This window comes from Hylobates moloch, unplaced genomic scaffold (genome assembly GCF_009828535.3).
Source record: "Hylobates moloch isolate HMO894 unplaced genomic scaffold, HMol_V3 SCAFFOLD_4, whole genome shotgun sequence".
NCBI classification, from domain to species: Eukaryota; Metazoa; Chordata; class Mammalia; order Primates; family Hylobatidae; genus Hylobates; species Hylobates moloch.
In genome coordinates, this window is record NW_026652279.1 from 147,935,536 (window position 1) to 147,959,328 (window position 23,793).

Below are 23,793 nucleotides of genomic sequence, written 5' to 3' on the forward strand. Positions count from 1 at the left end.
GAGACGGGGTCTCACCATGGTCTCGATCTCCTGACCTCGTGATCCGCCCGCCTCGGCCTCCCAGCTTACCTACTTTTAAGGTTTTGGGACTCGAATTGGCTTTGATCCTCAGTTTGCAGAGGCCTATTGTGGGACTTCACCTTGTGGTCCTGTGAGTGATACTCCTTAAAAAACTCCCCTTTATTTATACATGTATGCTATTAGTTCTGTCCCTCTGGAGAACCTTGAGTAATACACTGGGTCTCCGTTAAAAGGGCAATAAACAACTTCTATTAAAAGAAAATGTACTGTAGAGCTATATGCTAAGCAATGAGCAGCACAGGATATGTTCAAGTCCCAAACAACCAGAGTGGACACGTCATTAAAAACACAGGGTATTCTGGAGAGGAAGGCCAGAAAGGCCTCACATTACAAGTTGGAGTCCACCATCTCTAGAGAATGCTACTAACAAAGCTTAAATGAAGCTTAAAAATAAACTACAACAGTATAGACGAATGTACACATAAATTAACTACATGCTCATAAAATGTCCACATTATTTGAAAGAAATAGTGCAAAAGTTGGACAAAGTTAATGTTTGCAATGCACTATATCCAGGAGAGATTTCTACATGAGTGGAGAACCAGGAAAATGGGATCTATAACCAATAGGAAATTTAGTCATTAGAAATAGACCCAGAAATGACATAAATGATGGAATTAGCAAGTAACAACTTTAAGAAATCAATTTGATAGAGGGAATGACAGATGAATAATCATACAGGCTGATGGATGGAGGTTCTGGGACTTAAAATATAAACATTAGAAGAAGAGAAATCGAAATTACACAGCAGAACCCAGTAAAAATTCCAAGACAGAAGAATAAAATGTCTGGAAAAAGTTAACTGGATGGACTTAACAAAATATGTGACAGTGCAGAGAAAAGTTAAGTGAACTTGAAGAAAAATCATAGAAACCATCCAATTGAAGGACAGAGAGAAAAAAATTTGAAAATAAATTGAACATAATGTCAGAGAACAAATGAGATAATATTAAGCATTGTAATCTATCTGTAGTTGCACTCCCAGAAAGAAATGGAAAATTTGGATTTAGAAAAATATTTAAAAATACATTGCCACTTTTTGGAAAATTTAATGGAAATTATAAACCCAGCAATCGATAAAGCAAAAGAAAAATCTGCAAATTCATTCACATACACACACACATCCCTCAAAGTGGCAAATTTCTGTGAACAAGTGATGCAGAAAAAATTCATGAAAGCTGCCAGAAGAAAAAAACTTTAGACCAGGCGCGGTGGCTCACGCCTGTAACCCCAGCTCTTTGGGATGCCAAGGCTGGTGGATCAGGAAGTCAGGAGATTGAGACCATCCTGGTCAACATGGTGAAACCCTGTCTCTACTAAAAATACAAAAATTAGCTGGGTGTGGTGGCACGTGCCTGTAATCCAGCTACTGGGGAGGCTGAGGCAGGAGAATTGCTTTAACCCCGGAGGCAGAGATGACAGTGAGCCAAAATCGCAGCACTGCACTCCTGCCTGGCACAGAGCGAGACTCAGTCTCAAAAAAAAAAAAAAAAAAAGAAACCCAAAATCTTCAAATGCATTCAATGGAACTAAAATAAACACAATCACAGATGTCTCCTTTGAAATAATATAAGATATAACAAAATGAAAGGGTATTTGAAAATCTATAATTAAAAACCTGGAATCTAAAATTCTATACCCAACGAATATGACAAAGTAGTGTCACACATGTAGGAGCTTAAAGAAATTATTAACAACAGACCTAAGTAATAAGAATTTTTAAAGGAAACATGAGAGTAAAGGAAAACTAGTCTCAATATAAAGTCAGATTTGTAAAATGAAATTAAGAATATCAGAAACACTCAATGTGTAGTAAAGATAAAAAAACAGTTCTTTTCCCCTAAATTTTGTCTGCTTTAAAATATAACACAGTTTAAAGTTAAAATAATAGCATAGACTTGTAAGTTTAGAATATATGTAGAATTTAATTGTTTAAAAATAATGACAAAGATGAGGTGTTACAAAATGGAATGTACTGTTTGTTTACATTTTATTTAAGGTGGTATATTTTTAAAATAATTTCCAGGATTAAAATAATTAAAACCATTATTAAGGAATCATGAGAAAAATTTTCTAATACTAGATATAAACATTCAATATAAGGCTATTACAAGGCTTTTTTCCCAAAAAAATATAAATATACGTATCAATGGAAGAGAATGTGACATAAAATATTCAGAAATATATTAAAAGATGGAATTTTAAATTAGTGAAATAATCACTAATTCATTGTAGAATAAAATATATATTATTTGAGAAGATTTTTACAGAAATATGATATCGTAGGCAAACATCCAAGGAGCAGAAACATAAAAGCTAGCATTGGTTTACTTGAACGTAGATTATTCCTCCTGCTTGAGTATGAACTGCTTTCATTACATAAATAAAAAGCACACAATGTCTCATTTTCTATCTTCTGTTAAAAGAAAACATTTTTCCTTCTCCATCCAGCATCAATAATAATCAATCAAAATCCTTTTGTTGCTTTACTCTGTATCGATATATTATAAAATATTGTCCAAGAATTATTAACCTTTGAACAACTTTAAAAGGCTTATGTATTTTGTTAAATAAAAGAAAACTCTATTTACTATCTAGATTAATTTCCCTATCAATATATATTCTTGAAATTTTTTTTGCTTTCTGAAAAATCTAATGCTATTAAACTGTTAACTATTGGGGAAAGCTTTAGAAAAGCATCTTAATTAAGTTAATGTAAAATTAAATTAACTATAACATCTTAAATGTAATAAATATAAAAAATGCAAAATAAATTGACAAAGTTCAAAACAGATACTAAATATTGTAGTAATGTACATCATATATTTTGCATGTAAAGAGAAATAAAATTTAAATAATCCAAATGAAAATAATATTTTTAAAAATTATATATTAGAAGCAAACAGAAAACAAAAGCCGAAAAAGTGCCAAAGGTGCACATATATTACCTTGGTCATATATTCTGTGTATATGAAAATGCAAATATTATTTTATTTTATTAAGAGTGTTTATATTTTTATACTGTTCTTTAATTCACTTTATTGAACATTAAAAGGATATAATAAAATTAAAATCATATTAAAAACTAGTGACGTTTGTAACATATCTTATTAAAAAATACACTCAATAGAAAAATGCCAAATGATAAACTTGGTTATATTTACATGAAAAATATATTCAACTTCACTAGAAATTAAATAAATGCAATATTAAACAGAAATTTGGTGCACTTTAATGGTTCAATAGAGATTATTTAGTTAAAATGCTGATTTTTAAGAATTCAGTCATAAGATTTATAATTCACACACAGATTTTACACATTTTAATTGGCCCTCTGGTAATACGTATCAAGAGCCTTATATGTGTTTATACCTCTTACATGGGAGTAAGGGTGAAGAACTGAATTATGGTGATATTACATATCAGTTTGTTTAATGACACTGAAAAATGATGATGCTATGTATAGGTAAAATGGTTAAACAAAATTATATAAAATTCAAACTTTTTGTTTAAGCCGCAAAATGCAATTATTCCTTTGTTTTTCAATTTACTCTCTACCCAGACTCAGCCAATTTTCATCAAAGAACTATGGATCTTCAGCTGAGTGTGTTGCACCTTTACCCAATAACCTCATCCCACGTCTCAGGAAATAGTGGAGTTAAAGTTTAGTGAGGGTTGATTACCTAGACAGTTCACAGAACAATTTTCATCAGCTGAATAGATCTAGGGAGGTTTTTTTTGGGCACAGAGTTTGTTGTGCATAATGCTTTTCTGCTGGAATATAAAGTAAAATGTTTCCTTTTTCATTGGCAAAGACAAAGTAACAAAATTCTGTCAGTATTTGGAATTGTGTTATATAATAATAGCATAGGCATGTTTAAACCAGACAACGTATAGTATTAAAAACAAGCAATTTTTTTGAATTCTTAATTTGTTTCAAACTTGGTGTTTAGCACTTTTGAAATTATTAGTACATCACATTTATTCCTTATAAACCTAAAGACATAAGTAAAAACTAATATGAAATGTACAGTGATAGTTTACAGATTATTTATGCTCTTTCTAAGTTTCCCTGTAAATGCTACAAATTAATGAAAGGCCTTTCTGACAATACAGTACCATTTAAAAACTTAATTTTATAATGTTTGCACAATTAATAAGATGTTTATTCTTAATGTGTTTACTTGTCACTATCTGGTATGTTTTGTGTGTCAATCCAGAGTAAATCTGATTAGAAAAATGTTCACTTAAACTAGCAAACATTCCAAATGTGCGCTTTAGATGTTATTCTTAAAATAGTCTATAAATAGAATATATGTTGTCATAATTTATTGCATGCTATTAAACACATATTGTATTTAAATGAAAAAATGCATTTCAATGCCATATTACCTGTTGACTCCTTTTATGTAGTGTGCTATTTTATTGCATCACTTACATAAGATAAATGATCAGTGATGTAGTTGAGTGGCTAATAATGCTGGCTCTTGAGTTCAGAAATTGTTGGTAGACTCCTGGATTCATCAACAAGTAAATGTGAAGCACTGAAAAAGCTACTTTACCTTCCTTGCCTTAGTTTTCTCAATGATAAAATAGGATATTATTTTCTTAATCATAGAATGGTTTCCAATATGTAAGAGTACTTACACAACACCTCTTAGGCATATAAAAATATACCAAGAAATAATCAAACATTGCATCTGAGAAAATATTTATTTTTCATTTTTTGACATTTAAGAACATGATTATATATGTATTAATTTAAGTAAACAAAAGCTATTTTCTCTAGTTTTAATACCCTTTAATTTCCTTTTCTAAATTTTCCTATTCCTAAAATGCTACCATATTTTATTTCTCCGGATAACCTCTCCTCTAAACAAAAGTCCTGAATAATCAAATTGAGCCAGTATAAGAATTTAGATTATGTATGTATAACAAAGCAGAAAAAATCTGAAATAGAAATTAATAGATCATACTTCACATGTTATTGTGGAAAGAAATTCTAGGTTTATATAATACAAATTTAGAGTCTCCATGAAGCATTCTTTAACTCACCTAAAATTATTACAGAAGCATTTCATCCAAAAAATGTTCTGGGGATAAAAATAAAAAGACTGACATCAAGCTTATGCCTTAATATATTATTCTTTTATTGAATTAGCAATCAGGAAGATAATATGTCATACTTCAATATAGTGGTAAAAATTAAACGATAGAAGATTTTAAATGCTTGCTTTCCACTTTAATCCTTCTAAAAAATTCTGTATGGTAGGTTTCCATTCAGTATACTTTGAGACATAATCCTACTTACCTTCACAAATTGTTTTACATGTATCGATTGTTGGAATGTTCATGCTTTAGAAGTTAGTTTTGTAATTACCTGTTTCCAATATTAATTTATGTGGAAAGTGCAAATTACTAATTTGTTGGTGTTTATTACCAGGGGGAAGACAATTTTTCCATGGATGGGAGTGGGTGGGGGAAATGAATCTGTTCCACTTAAGATGATTGGGCATTAGATTATTGTAAGAAGCATGCAGCCTAGGTCCCTCACATGCACAGTTCGCAATAGGTTTCACGCTCCTATGAGAATTTAATGCAGCTGCTGATCTGACAGGAGGTGGAGCTCAGGTGGTAATATTCAACTGACAGTGGCTTGCCTCCTGCTGTGTGGCCCAGTTCTTAACAGGCCAGTGGCCTGGGGGTTGGGGACCCCTGATACAGGGTGCATTTGACTTCTGCTTAAGAGAGTAGAGAATAAGCAGAATAACTACTGATCAAGTTTACAGCTAGAATAGTCATGCACATTATATGATTTTAATTAACCATATGCATAATTATCTGTTTTATCATATTTAACTTTTTCTTTTTCAGGTTTTATTTCCTCCTACTCTCTTGTTCTGTCTGAAACAGAGTAATTACATGATAAAAGATTCAAAATAATGAATGAATCATAGAAACTATAACAGGTAATGAATGTTGAGACAAGAAGTTACAAGGTTCATCTTTGTAGTGGGGAAAGATGCAGTTCATTTATGCTGTAGTACATTTGTGTCTGAACTCAGAATCAGAGTTCTTAGAAGACTGTTCTACTTTACAACCTGCAAGAGCTTTGTGTTTTCAGAATTTTAAGCCTTAGGGCAGACTGACTCTTCCTGGTAGTAGTTTGAGATCAATTGCCTGTTGCAATGTTCTTCATCTTAGGTTTGCCTTCCCTGAAGTTTTGTGGAAGGGTAGAAACCTGAGAGAGTGCTTGCTGGGATTTGAAGTGTTTACTTTTATACTTGGCATTTATTTTGAAGTTTGGGCATTCTCTGTCTTCAATTTATGCCAAAGGCATGATTTCCATCCAGGTATTTTTTTTTCTTACAGCTTTTATTGTTTTGTGAGATAAGATTGAAAAATTTGAACCTTGTAATCTGCCATTGTCTTTAGTTAACCAGTGTCCCCACATGTTACCCTGAAATGAAAACTTTGAAATTATAAGAAAAACAAGGATTTAACAAATGGAAATCCTGGATTTTCTTGAATATTACAACAAAACTAGATTTTAAAAGGTAGTCTGAGAAGCTGAGAATGTTCATGAGCTTATGTCTGCCTCATGTTATGCAATGAATGAATATGAGAATGTTTATTATAGTCTTAGAAGAGTATTCTTAAAACTGCATAAAGGTAAGATGTAGGACTTGAAATAATTTTGAAAGCCCCTCTCACAATTTTTATTATGTTAATGAAGTCAAACATGTTTTCTCATTCCCCAGAATTCCACCTGTGATAACTAACATAAGTACAAGTTAATTAATAAAATAATGCTTTTTTTTTTTGGAATAGAAGCACTATTCCTAATATTGACTTATGCATGATAATTTTATGATTTAAATTTCAAGCAAAATATTATAGTATATTTTTTATGAAATAATCATTATGTTAACATAAAATATACCTTTTGTATATACTTATTTTTTTGACAAATAATAATTATGTATATTTATGGAGTACAATGTAATTAGTTGGTGAGGTGAAGGATATGTTAATTAGCTTGATTGAATCTTTCTACAATGTATGCATAAAACAAAATGTCATACTGAAGCTCAATATAAAATATTTTTAATGTGTTTTGTGAATTAATACCTTCTTTTGGATGTTATATCTCACTGATGGTGATGGCAGCCTGTCTGGAGCAGCCACTATGGGGACGCCAGCAGCAGCAGGAGAGGCACAGCTGGGACTGCATGCTCTCTGTACCCAAAGAGGGCCAGAAACAAAGTGGAGCCCCACCCCCTAATGAGCTGGTAGGGTGGGAGCCCCGCACTCCCAGGTGCAGCTGCAGCCCCCCAGCAGCAGCTCTGGGCCAGGGCATCCTGGCACTCTTGGGGGCCCAGGAAGCTCCCTGCCCCCACAGGCTTAGAAGTGCCTGCTCCCGCTCTCTGGCCTCTCTCCACTCCTGGTGCCCACTCCAGTGTGGAGCAAAGTTGTGGCCAAGTCCCGGTGCTCTCATGACCTGGCCAGATGTGCATACACTCAGGGTGGTGCTGACATGCCAGTCTGCTGCCATCTCAGCCCCCTCCAGAATTTGAGCAACAATGAGCACAGGAGGGAGGCCAGGGGGCTGAAGGCAGCTTAGCACTAGCTTGCAGATGCTCCTTGGCATGGACAGCCTGGGCTCCATGGACAGCTTGTGGCTGGATGCAGACAGGTTCCTAGGCAGGAAGGGGCAGGTCCCCAGTGAAAGCCCACATTCAGGCCAGAGAAAGCCTGAAGCCTGAGAGCCAGGCTGCCTGTTACAGATGAAGTACGTGGCCTGTAGTGAGAACTTTATTGATAATTGTTTGGCTAATCTGATGGTGCTTTCTCCAGGGCTGCTTGTGACCATCCAAGGACCAACAGCATGCACTTTCTCCATTCTGAGCACGTAAAAACCCCAGACTCAGCCAAACTCCAGTGCTCCTGGGGATGACCTGCCTGTGGAAAGGAGCTACCCACTAGGGGTCTCCTCTGTTCTGAGAGCTGAACACTCATTGGGATGACCTGCCTACAGGTTTAAAAATATTAAACTATAGTTTAAAAATATTAAGCTATAATTCACTAACAGAAGACTCACAGAGAAATCAATAATCTTCACTGTTAAATGACACACTTCTATGTAATTCATGGATCAAAGAAAATGTTTTAATAAAAACTAAAAAAAAATTTTAAATAAAAAGAAAATACAATGTATCAAAATACAATGGATTCAGCTAATACAGTGCATACAGGAAAACTAGCAGCATTAAATGCTTATGTTAGAAAAACAGAGAGGTTTCAAATCAACAATGGAAACTTCCACTTTTGAAAATTCGAAAAAGCATGGAAAAATCAAGTTAAAGCAAGCAGAAAGAAGGAAACAATAAATATATAAATAAAAATCAAAGAAATAAAAATTAAGAACATATAGAATAACACTGTCTATTTTCACAGATGATAGGGTTCTCCATACAGAAATGCAAGGAATCTATAAAAACAAACAAATAAACAAAAAACACTTAAAAATAGAAAATGATTTTTGCAAGGTCCGAGGATACAAGGTCAATCACATTTTTATGTAGTGGAAAAGAGTAAGTGGAGAGTAAAAAAAAGTTTATAATAACTCAGAAATTATTGGGTATAAGTCTGATAAAATATGTGCAGTTGTGTGAGTTGTGTGTAAAACTACAAAACTCAAATGATAGAAAAAAATGTCTTACATAAATGGGGAGATATAAAATGACCAGAATTAGCAGACTGAACATAGTAAAGATGTGAATTCTATCCAAATTGACCTATGAGTTTACCGATTTCAATGAAACTTTAACAGATTTGTAAAATTTTATGTTAGACTGATTCTAAGTTTCTAACTTTTATATGTGTGTAAAGCATATAAGGAGAGCAAAAAAAAAGCTAGGCTATGTAAAACAATTTTGATTAAAAAGGCTTAAGGTGGCAAGATTTACTTTAATGTTAAGACTTGACTTAAAGTTACAGAAATTGAAACTGCAGTATTAGTGAATTGGGTAGAAACATAGATCTATAGAGTAGCACATGAAACCCAAAGATAGATTAATGCAGTCATGGCCAAATGATGATCAACAAAATTCTCAAACAATTTAATGAAGAAAGAACAGCCTTTTCAAGAGGTTTTCTGGAACAATTATACACCTATGTACCCAAAACAAACAAAACAAAGAAAACAAATAAAAACCTCAAATTCAAACTTTATATAAAAGAAGCAAATCCTGATTAAAACAGATATATAAATGCAAAGCCTAACATATGAAACATGCAGGAGGAAATCTTAGCGACCTGGGTTTAGACAATGAATTCTTAGAAGAAGTGTGATTTGTAAAATTAAAAAAATCAAATTATTAAAATTTTTGCTTCCACAAAAGATGGTTAAGAGAATGTAAAAGATAACTAGCAATTGAATATATTAATAACTACAACTTATAAAGAATGTAAACACATTCATACATACACAGATATATGTAAACAGCTCTAAGCAGTAAGAAGAGAACTGATCTTATTAAAAACGGGAAAACTATTTGAACTAGCATTTCACTAAGGAGGCAACAAAGATGACAAATATGCATGTGGAAAGATGTTTGAACTGATTATCCTTTAGGGAAATGTAAATTAAAACCACAATGAAGTATTACGATATATATTTCAGTGTTTGAAATAAAAATGCTGACAATACCAACTACAAGCAAGTTTGTGGAGCGGCTGGAACTTGCATATATTCCTGGTGAAAATGCAAAATAATACAGCCACTATGGAAAACAGTTTGGAATAAAACGGATGACACATGCACTCACCATATGACCAAGCGGTCTTACTCATATGTTTCTGGAAAAAAATATTCTGTTAGACAAAAACCTGCGAATGTTTGTGGCAGTTCTATTCAGACAATGTGCCATAATTCAGCAATCAAAACAAGCCAACTTTTGATACATCCAACCACTTGGATGTATTTCTAAAGCATTATATTGAGGGAAGCACTGGGTTTCAGTTACATGAGGTATGATTCCATTTATAGTAAAATCTGTAACAGGTAAAATTATAGTGTCAGAGAACAGACCAGTGGTTGACATGAGTCATGAGTCAAGTGTGTGAGTGGGTATGTATGTTGGGGGTGTGTGATTATAAAAAGATAAAACGAAGGAGTTTTTTTTTTTTTTTTTTGAGATGGAGTCTCACTCTGTCGACCAGGCTGGAGTGCAGTAGCGCCATCTCCGCTCACTGCAAGCTCCGCCTCCCAGGTGCACGCCATTTTCCTGCCTCAGCCTCCGGAGTAGCTGGGACTACAGGCGCCGGCCACCATGCCCGGCTAATTTTTTGTATTTTTAGTAGAGGGTGGATTTCACCGTGTTAGCCAGGATGGTCTCCAAAAGTGCTGGGATTACAGGCGTAAAACGAGGGAGATTTTTTAGAGGGGAAAGAACTGTCCTGAATCATGATGAAGGTGAAGGTAAATGCTATGTGAGTGTTCATATTCAAATAACTGTAATCCAATAAAAACATTCAATTTATGGTATGATCTATTAAAACTTAAAATAATTTTAAAAAGAAACAAAAAACTGTTAACATAATTAAGAGACTATATTATTATTATTATTATTATTATTTGCATTCCTACAGCTCACAAATCCCTGAGCTGCCACATAATCACAGTTACTGCTAGATGTATTTGCTTTTGAACTGTCACATAGCAGTGTTATAATTTACTCATGACAAATATAAATAATGTTGACAACTGTAAATGATTGGCATGACAAAAAGGAGCATTCACTCCAGGTGCAAAGAACAAAACATGAAACCAAAAAAATAATTTCCAATACATAAAAAAAAAATCTATGTTTTCATTTGCCTCACTTCAGTCACCGTATTTATTTTGCTGTCATTTTTACTAGGAAAAATCTTGTCTCAGTATTCTTTGACTTGACAGATTATTTTAACTAAGACTTAGTTGAAATTAATTAGTATTTCCAGCATGTGTGTTCTACAAAGCAATGTGTTAGTTCAATGTCAATAGACATATCTTTAGTACATCTTCAAATACATTTTTGAAATAATTAGCTATTAATGAAACAAAGAAATGGTATGCAATATTACTTTAGTGATTTTCATGTTTGCTTTTTTGGTTTATTTTATGTACGTATAGTGATTATTAATCCACCTAATTTTGTTGAGAAAATTTAAAATAATTGGTATTTTAAAATTATTATTACTATTAATAGTAGTATTCAATTCATCATCATGATATGTATTTTAACAAAGATAAAAGTGCATAGAGTGGAGAGTGTGTGTCCCTTTCCCACATGTCTGAAGTCTATCCAACCCACAAGTTTACCACTTCTGCAGTTTTAATTATTTATGAATCCTAGGTATTGGGTCATGTATATGTCATACATTACATAAATGTTTCCTCAGTCAAAATGAGATTATAATTTCTTTCGTTTTTAGTGATTTTATTATTTTACATATATTTTAATTCATCCCAAATTTAGTTTGGCATATAATTCAAATGGTAGTTCTAATTTTTTAAAAATCTCTATATTGAAATATATAATTAATACAAAAATAAGACACAAATTTCGAGTGCAGTTTTATTAATTTTTTACATAGTTTTTTCATGCATGTCAAAATATGACATGTCAAGAAACAGAATATCACTGGCAGCCCTGAACCTCTCTTTGCAACTTACTCCTTGACCTTTCCTCCTCAAATATAACCATTGTCCTGACTTATATCATTGTAAACTAACTTTGGTTTATTTTGAACTTTATATAAATGAATATATGTGTCATATGCATTAATTTATTTATATTTCATTCAGAATTAGATTTGTAAAAAAACTGTAGTATATACTATTTCCTTACATTTGTACACTAAATTATATTTAGCCATTTTACTGCTGGTTGGCATTTGAGTTGTTTTCAATTTGTTTATAATTGTAAATAATGAATGAATTTTTTGTTTGACATTTTTATTTACTTTTGTATTTTTTGCCATTGTGATGTGTATGCATTATTCCTTGGTATATTCCTCAGAGTAGAACTGCTTTGGCATAAGTTACGGTATATATTAGCCTTTAGTACATGCTATGAAATACTTTCTCAAAGTGTTTCTATCTCTACATATATCACTTTATGTCCCTAAAGGCAGTGTATAATAATTCATGTTGATCTATATTCTCAACACTTGATATTGTCAGTTTTTAAGTTTAGCTATTTGGGTGTATGGATTGGGTAATATTTGACAAATACTTTAAGGACTGATTAGATCAGTTAACTTTTATGTGTTTGTGGGTCACTTGGCTGTTCTCCATTAATAAAGACCTGTTCAAGTATTTGCTCTTTTTTTTAAATAGATTTTCCTCCTTTTTTATCTTCTTGATTTGTGGGATGTTTTATGTAGTTTTAATGTGAGTATTTTTTTTTTTGATTGAAGATATACACATATCTCCCAGCCTGTGCCATCCTTCATCGTTTTTTAAAGAAATATTTGTGGAGAATTTATGGTCATGAATTTAATATCATCACTGTCCTATAAGGTCAATAGTATTAGTTTCTGATTAAGAGGGAGTTGTTCTCATTAAATGTGTATCATGGCATGTTTATATCTCCTGCCTTCTAGAAATGTATTGTTTTTGCCTTTAATATTTAAAACTATATTCCACATGGAATATTTTTGTATGGTTTAATGGGGTCAAATTTTTTGCTTTTCTTTTCCCACTTCTTTTTCCCACATTCTATCATTTCTCACACTCTCTTCTTCTTCATCTCTCACCCTAACCCTCTCTCTTACCTATGTGCATTTAATTGACTTGGCAGCATTTATTTTATTTTAATTTTTAATTTTTACAGGTACATAGTAGGTGTATACATTTATCGATTGTATGAGATATTTTGATACAGAAATATGTGAAATAATCACATTGGGGTAAATGGTATATCCATCACCTCAAGCATTCATAATTTCTTTGAGTTATAAACATTCTTGTAATTCCAAAGTTATTTCAAAATTTACAACAAATTATTGATGATGGTAGTCACCCTGTTGTGGTATCAAATATTAGATCTTATTCATTGATTTAAAATAGTCATCTTTCCTTCACAGCCCTAGAGTACCAACTTTGATGTTCATTAAAAGTTTAATACAGTTAAATATTTACCTGGACTCTTTATTCTCTAATTAATTTGCTACATTTATTGATTTGGTTATTTTTATGCCAGTATGTGTTCTTAATTTCTGGTGCATTCTGGTAAGTATTGATATTTGGTAATGTGATTTCTTAATTAAATTTGCATTCTACTAATGAAATCAATGTGGTCTTTTATTTTCATTTAATTTTTTTGAAATTTTTCTCAATAATATTATATTTAGCAGATTTGCACACCTTTATTTAGCTTCATTCCGATGATTATAATATTTTTGGAGCTAATATGAATAACACCTGTTTAAAAATTTTGTTTTCTAAATATTTTTTGCTGATATAGAGAATTAAAATTAATTTATATATATTAAACTTATATAAGCAGAAGTTTTAATGGTAAATTTCACTCATTAATTGCTAAACTCACTTATTAAATGAATTTATTTTTATATCTATTATTTTACATTTTCTAAGTGCATAATCTTATGAGCATAAGGTTGTTTTATTTTTTTCTTTCTAATCTTAATACTTTAATTAGCTTTAAATGCCTTATTACATTGTTGAATAGAAATTCTTTGAAGGGGCATGATCACTTCAATTTCAGCTTCAGAGAAGTTGGTCAATATTTGACCATTAAGTAGGGTATTAGTCTTTTTAAAAAGCTATTATTTATTTCATTAAGACAATTTCTAATTTACTAAGCATTGATAGATCCAACTTTATCTTCCTTTTACTGATAAGAGCTGTTTTTTTATGACCTAATAAATCCTCTTTTATATTTTATCCTTGCCCTTTTGGTTTTTAATTTCTTTACTTTAAAATTTTATAAATTTATAATAGTTGTACATACTTATGAGATACATATGATATTTTGATACAAGTATGCTTGCATTTTCATTTTCTAGTCTTAATGTTTGTCTTTTCAAAGTCATTATGTCACTGTGTTTGTTATTGTATCTCATAAATGCTAAAATAGCTAGCCACCCCTCTATTTATGTTATTTTCAGAATGTTTCTGTGTTTTCTTGTTTATTTAATTTTTTAAATAAATTTTAACTCTTGTGTGGTTTCAAACATGTAATTGTTATTTGATATACTTATAAGTAATTTTTAAAGTATGATTGATATTTAATTTTTATTTCAGGGCTTTTTTTTTCCAGTTTCATTATCACTGTTGACTGATTTAAAAAATCATGGTAGATTTCTTTTTTTCATGCTCTTAAAATAATATTTTATAACTTTTTTCTCTAATTTTAATTATAATTTGTCTATTAAATGTTTTTTGAATAAGAGTTTTCTGTAGGTATATGAATTCTTTTAAAAACCAATTTATTAATAATAATTAGTTTTCTCATATTGTCTATGTTTTGTAAAAAAACTTTGGTACATTTTTTTTCATAGAATACTAACTTCATCCAATTCCACAGAATTAAAAAAAATTGTTACATTCTGCTTTGAACTTTATTTATAATTTCATTAACTTATGTGTTGCCTTTGGTTATTACATTTTTCTATTCTTATAAAATAACAGAAGTTTTTATATTTAAATTTTAAATTCCATTTTTGACTATGTTAGCTAATGGTCTAATTGTGTAGTTTTTAAAATATGTTTATTAAAGAACCAGCAAGTACATGTATTTGTAACGTATTTCTTAGTTCTATGGATTAATTTGCTATTTCATCAATTTTTAATTTAATATTTACTAATTTTTCATCTTTCTCTTTTCAGTCTTCCTTTGATATATTTTATATATACTTTCTTTCTGAAACTCTTACAATGTATGCTTATTCATTTACTTAATTACCCCACATCTTATAATACATCTTCAAGGGTACAAATTTTTTGCTGATTAATGTATCAGAGTTATCTCATTAGTTTTGATGATGTTTTTCAATTCATTTTGTCCTTTTTCAAAACTAATAATTTAATATCAGTTGGTACTTTTCTCTTTGACCCAAGAGTTAAGGTTTTGCTTTTCTCTTTTCCTAATTGATAGAGCGTATTTGTTTATTGATTTTGTTTTCTTGTTTTTGCATTTATTTTAAATGGTTAGTACTCTTTCTATAACTCAGAAATTTTTAATTAGTTTCTTAGGGCCTTTCATAACTCTGCTATCAGATTATATTTATATGCCACTTGATTGAATGGACAATGATAATTTCAGCTTGTATGGAAGTCAAGCACGCTCAAGAGTGTTAATAATGCACTTTCAGCAATCCTGCCCTTGGAGAGACTGCTATGTGATGATTTTCACCATGGTCATACTAGTGAATATAGATCAAACCGAATTTACTGAATGTTGAGATACTTAGGAGATTCAGCTTTAGACTTGGATATTAAGCATAAGGGAAATAAAAGCATCTAGATTTGGGGATTTGGATATATAATAGATGATGATGCCTTCTATTGCTATGAGGCTGGATACGACCCCCGTTCTTATAATAGGGGAAGCTTTGAGAAAATTAAACAAGAATTTTAGTTTTTAACATGCTAACTTTAAAAAGCTTTTCAAAATATAGGAAAGGAACTTGATTTGGAGGTGTAACTTAGAAGAGTTCAACATCTGAATGGCGTTTAAAGGCATGGGCTAGAATAGACTACCAGATTATCATTATAGGTAGGTGAGAGAAGTTAGCCTTGTACACAACCCTATTCTCCCAAAATAAAGTCTCCAGTTGGAGCAATGGCTTTCAAAGAACATGTGTATGAATGGCTGGTGGGCTGAATGAGAAGTGATTAGAATATAATGTAAAGAAAGTCAATAAAATGAAATATCTAGAGAAGGCAAGCCTTTACATGTTTGTTCAGAGGGTGAATAAGATGAAACTAGGTAAATGGGTTTTTCAACACAGCAATTAGTGGCTTTAGCAAGTCATTTTTGAGACATTTCACCTGATTTAAGTGGGATGAAAAAGATATTATATACGCAAGCATAAACAGAAAACATAATTGTAAGAAGTTCAGGAGAAAATATACTAATCAGTTGCTACAGTGAAGTATATGTCAAAGGAGGATATTTAATAGGTAGATCAGTTAATATATTATCAGAGAAATTGAATATGTTTGTATGCTGATGTGAATTACCTATGTATACAATAAAATACAATTCGTCTGGTAAAAGACAAAGGAGATGGCTATTAGAAAAAGCTTCTTTGAAGAGACAGGATATGAAATTTACAGTAGGGCATGGGTTGACTTTGAGAGGAGCCAATTCAGCTCATGTAGTACAATCGGAAGAAGAAAAGAGTAGCAGCATGTCTCTGCAAATGTTTGTTCAATTGGAGGCATAAGTAAGTTGTTCTGCTTCTCTTTTCTCAATGAAGAATAAGCCAGAATAATATGTTGAAAGGAAGGGAGAGGAATAACACATGGACAGTTTCACTAAAGAAGTGATAGTTGTGAAATTTCATGAAATGGCAAAGCAGAACTTTAACTAAATGCGGTAATATAGGTGGTAATGTTGGGTGTTCATTGAAATTTATGGTAACAAATTTAAAGTAATACAAGTCAGCAGATTTGTGTTACTTTTTTTTCAACAATATTTTGTTGCTCAATTATCCCAGGGAACAATTGTTTTCAAGTAGGGCTGAGTTTGTCCCAAGGAAATAATCAAATGAAAGAGAGGCTAAACCATTAAGAGTGTTCTGAGAAGTGACTTTAGTAGTTAGGATAACTAAACTTTTCTTCTTTCTTGAGTTCTGAGCAAGAGAATAGAACAACAGAATTAATAAACTGAAGACAAAACTATTAGCTTTATTTCTGGGGAAAGTGGCATGGAGGATATGGTTTCCATAGGTGAGGCACAGCCTGCTTTCTAATAATTCCTGCCTTACTGCTCAGTTTAGATTATAAAACAGTGCAACAGGATGAAAGTTTAAGTATGCACAGTACACACTTACTGAGATTATTACTTTGCACAAACCTGAAGTTTATGGCAAGTGTGTCAAGAAAGCAGGGAAGCATTAGAAAGAAATCTACCCTTCCATGCTCAGGAATTTTGATAGAAAATATAAAAACCCATCCAGAAATCAGTAAGTGGTTGCCACCTACTTCTCAAGTAAAACACTCTATCTCTGTGGAGTGATAAATGGGATGATTCAAAAGACCAGGACTATTTAAGGGGAGGAAAATCATCTACATTAAAATAAGAAAAATAGAAAAAAAATTTTCCTCACATTCCCAAATAATTATATAATGGAATTTAATCAAGTTGTGTTACAAGTCAGATTTAGTATCCAGAAATATATATTTTTTTCTTTTGCAGGGTGCTGCAATCAAGAGAAAGAGACAGAGCCACACTGATAAGACCGCGTTCGAGAGAGAAGGAAATATGAGAGGCTCAAGGGCAGAGCTGTGAGGACAAGCAGGGGAGATGAGGTAGCGTGAATCTTTTTTTTTTTGTACTTTATGTAAAAATTTAGTTGACCAAAATGTATAAAAAGTGATACTATTATATATGATACTACCCAGGAGGTAGCATGAATCTTAGCAGCAACGGGAGGTCACCTCTGCCCACAGGTAACAATGTGACCTGAACCACAGACATGGAGAGAGTTGCCTCCATCCTCTAATGAAATGAAGACAAAAATTCAGTCTGTTATTGTACTTCAAATTAGACAGGAATGGGAATTTTAGATGAATGACATTCATTTTCAAGTGTTAGAAATCTTATTATCATAAGGAGGAATCAGGATAAATCAAGTATATTTCTCTTCACATAATTTCCTGATTGCTCCTCATTACATGGAGAAGATTTGGACTTCATTAAATTCATTATTTCAAATTTCCTTGGAAATCAAGAGTTGTTGAGGTGAAAAAAGAATTGTATGCTAAATTTTAAAATTCATATTGAAATGATATAAATATTAATAATTAGAATACTACTTTATTTTTAACTTTTATATTTTATTAACACTGACATTGTCTTACATTATAAATTATTTTCTATATTAATGATTTAAGAATTAATACATAGTTTGTATTTGACATTTAATTAAATTTGATAGCAAAAATCAATTTACCATACCATGGAAGAGCCAAGAGTTACTGACAGAAACACATTCTTTGTCAGACTTTTCTCCATTAAAAATAATGAAGTATAATCAATATTTTCTACATCTGTGATTTGAAGTTGAAACTCAGAAAGAACATTTGGACATATATCCTGATTATACAAGGTTATAGATAGAGTCTCACAGGGAGAGTTTTCATTTCCTTTTTTCCATGCCCTTGAGTTCAGTAAATTAAATAGACAAATATAGGAAACATTTTTCAACAAATGAGAATCTATTTAATATGACTGAGAAACATTGCAACTTAAAGAAATTTTTAAAACAAATGCTTAGACAATGTAATGTTCTTCTACAGACTTCATTCTGATAGAGTTGTGTTTCTATATTTTAAAAAAATGCAATGGTATTAGCTATTCATATTTCAAAGCATTGTATCCTATACTATTGACTTGTAAATAATATGCTTAGTTGCAATGTATGGCGAATGAGTATTCATTGGAATTATTTATTCACAAAAAAGCTGTAACATTTTCATGTAGTTGAGGAAAACAGACAGTTGGTCAAAGGATAAATCCAGGCATAGACAATAATTTAACACTCACATTATAAATTTACTTTTCAAATGGTAATAATAAATTTTAAAAATTGGACTGTAAAAGATTTCCCTATACAATATAGTAGCTATAGAATTCTGAGATTACTTATAGATATGAACAAGAAGGGATAAAAACTTTGTACTAGCTCTAATAGTGGATAAATTATTGTTTTGCAGGTTAAAAACAGCAAATATTTGAAAGAAAATAATGCATTCAATTTTCAGAAACAATGCTAAAAAGAAATTGTTTTTATGATTCTTATATTTAATTAATTTTAACATTGTTTTAAAAAATCTTTCAATATCCCTAATAACAGATGCTTACAGTGAATGTGATAAGAAACTTTTTATAACAGATTAATTGGCTGATTTTACTTCTTCAAGTCCGTAAGATGATGGTACCTTTAAAAATCAATGGCATCTTAAGTTTATGAGGGAAACATATTTTACAATAAAATTAGAATAAAAAGTAAAATTTACCCCCATCGCCTAAGCCAACACTGAATCTTCCTAAAACATTGTTTTGAATATTTTTGAAAAGTCTTTTATATGCTTAATTTTCTAGTCTTTTTGTTCAATTTATTGCCCCAAATAATAGATTTAGAATCAACTGAGAGTCATTTTGTTAATTTCACTCCTATTTAGGCATCTTACCAATACATACAAATTTAATTAACTTCCTTCTTCAAAACACAAATTGACAGACATGAGATTATCCTTTCCCCTTCCTCCCTTTCTCCTTTCTTTTCTGTCCGATGGCCTTTGTTGCCCTAACCGAAGACTGCTGTGTGGGAAGCTTCCAAAGCACTCTGTGTGGAATCCATCTGTCTTTTTGTACTTGGAGGCTTTGTTTACATTTATACCTTGTTTGTTCACCACCTTAATAACGTGGTTAATCATTTACACAAGTGCTCTGAGACTTTATTCTTTGACCTGGATAAGATTTCTCTTCAGCGTGGGATAAGTACGTACCCATAATGTCATTACAGATAGCAATGGGCTGTCTGTGGCTTTGTGTTGAGCAACTTTTCATTTAGGAGGATGAGTATGTCTGAATTCCATGTGAAGGCATGGATGTGGACATCTAAATATTGTGTATACTTGAATACATATACATGTATCTGCAAGGGTGTTGTGTTATTATGTCAGTTCAAATGCAATGATTACAAATTTTGAGACTAGCGATTTCAAGTTTATATTAATAAAACAAATGTGTTTGTGTGTATGTTTAGAGACATCAAGAAATGAACGGGAACATTTTTCTAAGTAAAATTATAAAACATCTAGTTCTAGTATACTGAATAAAAAAACTATGAGGCTTACTTTATAGAACCAAAATATACAAAATAGAAGAAAAATAAATAAAATAGGAAAGCTCAAAAAACAAAGTTCCTTCTCGTTTAAATATCTTCTCAGCATTTGACAGTTAAAGATTAAAAAAAAACAGAACATGATTAGTTAGAAAATATGACTTAAATCTTGAACTTGGATCTATATATCTACCTATCTATCCACTCATCCATGAGTGTATGTTTTTAACCCAAAACATGAATAGAATATATAATGTATTGTTGAAAATGAAAATAATTAATATGTTAATGATTTCCAACTTTCGTATGTTCGGAAATTAGTATATATTCAAGTGAATCACATACCATGGAGATGTGAGTCAGCAATTTTTCACTAAAATTTTCATATGATCCTAGGGTAATTCATGTAGTGTTGACAAATGGCTAGGAATGACATGATATTTTGTTGATACAATGTATTTCGGAATGTAAATAAAAACAAATTCCATATCTTATTTAGATTAAAACAAATGGGAAAAAAGAAATAGTCATATATTAAACAGTATGAAATAAAAGATGCCATGTTAACAAGAATTTGTTCTTGCTATAATATATCCTTTATTAGGTTGGCAGGAAAAAAGCCAACCTTATTAAAGTAATTAATAACATACTGATTTTAATTTGAGGAGCAGACTAGGCTTATTTTAAAAGTTACTCAGAAAAATATATAAGCTTGAAGATTTTATGAATGGGTTTCAATAAAACTATAATAATATTTGTCCACTGTCCTACCAGTGTTAATTCATAATTTAACTGGGGTTCCTGACTTTTTGGCCTATCGTGGATGTAATCGTCAGTATGATAAAGCATATCTTTTTTTAAATGTACAACATAAGATATATGTAATCACAAACAAAATTATATAAAATACAATTATACAAATTTTAAAAATTCACATCATTCACTCTCAATACATTAAAATATTTTAAAATGTGTGGAATTCTCTATTAACATTGAACAACCAGTCTGATGACGTGCAATGAAAATTTCAAATTCTGTAGTTTCTTTTGGTGATGAAACAATTTCATTCTAATTCTATTATAGCTTGCTACCTACATTAATAATTAAATAAACAATAGATTTTATCTATAGATATTTAAAAATAGGTGTAAATTTTTACTCAGAACTTCACAGATCCTCTGAATTCTATAATAGTTTCATAATAAATATTTTATAATAAAATCAGCTCCTATGAGCATATTAATAAGAAAACTTACATTTATGGATAATTAATATATTTATGGTATTTTATAATCTATAAACAGAAAAATTTTGGAAAAGAAATTTCTTAGGCTTTTAGCATGTCTGTTTTCTAGAGGTTTTTTTTTCTAAAATCTTGTTCTTCTACCTCAATATTCCTAATTTACATGAGATTTATTTCACTTTTAACTTACTTATATTTTTACACACACATATATATGTGTGTGTGTGTGTATATATATATATATATATATATATTTTTTTTTTTTTAGCATCATTGTCTCACTCTGAAGTGCACTGGCCTGGCATAGCTCAACACAGCTTTGGACTCCTGGCCTCAATCCTCTAGCGTTGACCTCCTAAAGTTTTTGGATTACAGGCATGAGTCTTTGCTTCTGATCATAAAATATTTGATAATGTAAAACAATCTTCAAATTGATTTATTTGGGGCGATTTCTGTATGTCTACTAGCTTCTAGAATGTATACCTTATGAAATAAAAATAAAATAGAATAAAACCAAACAGGAGACATGTATTTAGTACATTTTTCACCTACAGAATTAAAATTATGAAAAATATTAGGTTATGTAATTTTTAAAAGATCACTATATAAATGAAAATATCTTGTCATATTTGCAAATTTGCAACTCATTCATTATTTGATATGCTACCATTTAAGTATGAATTTAAATGCAGTTTTCTTGCCTTTGGAAATAGAAACTTTATATATTTGATGCCATAAGTAATCATTAAACTATGCCCCAACTGAAGAGCATTTTTAAATATGATATATTATTTATGTATATACATATTCAGAGATTGCTTTTCAATGATATCTATGTTGAAGTAACTTACATGTTTATATCTACTTTTTATTTAATTAACTATCATCTATGTGTGAGTAGAAGTTATATGAGGTTATTAAAATACATTAAACAAAAATACTAACATGAATAGCAACACTTATACATAATACCCCAAATAAAAACAAAATTTGAATATAAAATATAAATGTAATAAAAGTAGCACATGACACTGTTAATAGTGTTGAGTGATTCATTTAATACTCTATTTCTTAGTAGGCAAAAGAGAACAAATGTAAAAGTAATTCTTTAAGCAGTTTTTACTAACTTTAGGACAACATACTAATCTAAAATGAAATGTTAATGTAAATTTACAGTAATATATTCATGAGAAAATATCTTCAACGGCTTCCTTGAAGCAATTGACTCTCAGGTTTCATAAGACTATTTTTGTAGTGACACTTTGATGAATGCTGACTACATGATCCCAACAGCAATAATATAGAAACGGAGACAATATACCTACTGAATGTTTAACTTCTCCTCTCCTAGATTCCTTCAAAAGTAAACATTAAAATATCTTAATCAGTTGTTTTCAAATTTTTCCATGCATAAAATTAAGAGCTTTTTTCTTACATGCAAAGCTCAATTCCCATCAATCATTTTTTAACACATATGCGTTGGTAAAGGTTGTCTATATTTTCAATATTCCTTCAAGGTAGTGCTAATGCAGATGGTCCCTGAATATCACTTGAAATAAAAATGCCCCATGGGAAATGTTCTATTATTTCTCTTACAAACAATTCTCCATAAATGTAGTTGTTCTCAAATAAGTTTCAGTATTTTGAAAAAGAAGGATGGAAACATCCAAAATCTAATAATTCAAGCCAGGCATGGTGGCATGTTCCTGTAGTAATAGCTACTTGGAAGGCTGAGCAGGGAATTACTTGAGCACAAGATTTTAAAGCTGCAGTGAGTTGTTATCCTGTAATAGTGCCATAAATGCATAATCATGCAATTATGTTCTACTTAAATGCAAAATTAAAAAAATTGTAATACTTTAATATTTCAAAAATACATTATTAATTATATTACCCATATAATTCATAGAATAAAACATTTAAAACTGAACATCAACTATGTCTTTCCCTTCTTATCTAAATCTTACTAATAATGACTAAATATCTTTGTGTATCAAATCATTATTTTTTATATTAATGCACATATACTTATTTTTGCACATAAGTAGTATCACATTACATGAACTTTTTAGTAATTTATGTTACTTCATATATTGTAGATATGTTTTCACATAGTCAAATTAATTAAATAATATATTTTTATGAGTAATGTTCACTTACTGAGACAACTTTTGTTGGGATATAACATAACATATTTCATTTTTTTATTACTTCTTAGGCAGTCATGAAAAAACCCACACTGTTTTTCTTCTACTATTGTAAACAATGAAATTTTTACTATTGTAAACAATGAATTGCTTCCTGCTCATGCACCTTTATTGGAGTATTTTAAAGTATAAGTTCTAGAAGTAAAACTGCTGAGGCAAAATCAATGCACATTT

At 30.8% G+C, this 23,793-nt stretch overlaps 1 long non-coding RNA gene across 2 annotated transcripts in view; it reads left to right on the forward strand.

Annotated features, from left to right (window-relative positions):
* The first annotated feature begins 10,386 nt into the window (after nt 1-10,386).
* The window catches only part of LOC116467375 (uncharacterized), a 53,420-nt gene continuing 40,013 nt past the window's right edge, over nt 10,387-23,793 (forward strand). The window contains exons 1-2 of one of the 2 annotated variants that reach the window (XR_004247778.2): nt 10,387-10,575; nt 17,517-17,629. This is a non-coding gene — a long non-coding RNA (uncharacterized LOC116467375). The remainder of the gene's footprint in view (nt 10,576-17,516; nt 17,630-23,793) is intronic. The other variant, XR_009213419.1, reaches the window with a different exon arrangement.